Genomic DNA, 1,486 nt, shown 5'->3' on the forward strand with positions numbered 1-1,486 from the left:
TGTCGTGTGGTTGGCTTAGGCCGAAGAGTGTGACGACACTAGATCGAGGTGTTTTTGTGAGATATATTAGAACTGTATTGTGAAAATACTAGAATTGTGAAATGTTTATGTTTTACTATTGAAATAACACTCATGTATCCATACTAATATAACCTATTTCTCCCTTACTGTGAGGTGTCTCACCCCTATCATACAAATATTTTTCGAGTCCTTCGAGTAGCCGACACTAGCATCCTAGCGTTTCAGGAGCGTGGTGGTTGGTTAGCTTGTCTAAGTACTTGTGTAAGTACTGATCTTTGGTTGGGTTGTCATTTTAGGTTATATAGACGCCCGGGGTATGTTGTAGATTTTGGGAATTAGACTATGGTTTTGTATAGACTCTGGTATGATATTATGATGTAATAGGTTAAATTATTTCGCTGCGTATATTGTGTATGTAAATAGGGTATATGTGAACCCTATGGGGTCAAACCCTTATATTGTGTAGTATCATGGATGATTATATGATACAGGGACATGTTAAGTTACTAAATTACACCCTATGGCCCATTTTCAAGTTCGGGGCGTGACACAACCTATCTAATGTCCCAAAATTCAAACTTCGAAAACCAATGTTGAGAACCTGAGCCAAACCATCGACGGATTCAGACATACTGTCGACAGTTTAATACCGAGAGCAAACAGTTGAAGTAACAAGTTCAGAACAGTCAACTGTTTGACTGCACCTAGGCAAACCGTCGACGGTTTGATCCTGCAAACCGACTTCTTGTTTTCTACCATATTTTATCATTGTACATGCATTCCACTCAATATGAATCACATATCACAACAAAAATTAAAATAAAAAATGAAAATTATTTTCTAAAACTAAACAAATCCTTAATGTTGTTCCAAACATTTAAAAAATTTATGTTCCAATTGGAACTTGAAAAATGTTATGTAAAGGAAGAATAAAATGTGAAGAAATCAACTTTTTTTGTAGTTGGTTCTCATGAAAATGAAAAATATACCAGATCAATAAACAAAAATATAATTCTACACATTATGAACATTTGATTTTTCCTAGTTTTTAATTATTAGAACATTCTTTTTTTTTAATTTTTACTAGCATTTGGTATAGAGAGAAAATATAATAAAAAATAAAGGTCTTTCCTATTTTGCTTTCTTTTCCTTTCCCCTATCAAAATTATTGATCCAAGCAGCCAATACAGGTGTGTTCTGTGGGGAAAAACAATTCGTGTATTTTCAACTTGTTGAGTGAAATTATTGAGGTTCACTTTGTTAAATTTACATTTTCAAGGAACTTTTCAAAAAGTAAGAGCATTCCATTTTTTTATTATAACTACTTATGCCTAACAAGGAAATGGCAATGAGAATGAGAATGTCTATTCCATTCCATTCTAGTATCATTCTATGTTTACAACTATAGCAAAATGAGAACGGTTATCACATTCCATTCTTGCATACTTAATAAGAAACAAAGAAA

The sequence above is a fragment of the Malania oleifera genome, chromosome 2, assembly GCF_029873635.1.
Source record: "Malania oleifera isolate guangnan ecotype guangnan chromosome 2, ASM2987363v1, whole genome shotgun sequence".
In the NCBI taxonomy this organism is placed as follows: Eukaryota; Viridiplantae; Streptophyta; class Magnoliopsida; order Santalales; family Ximeniaceae; genus Malania; species Malania oleifera.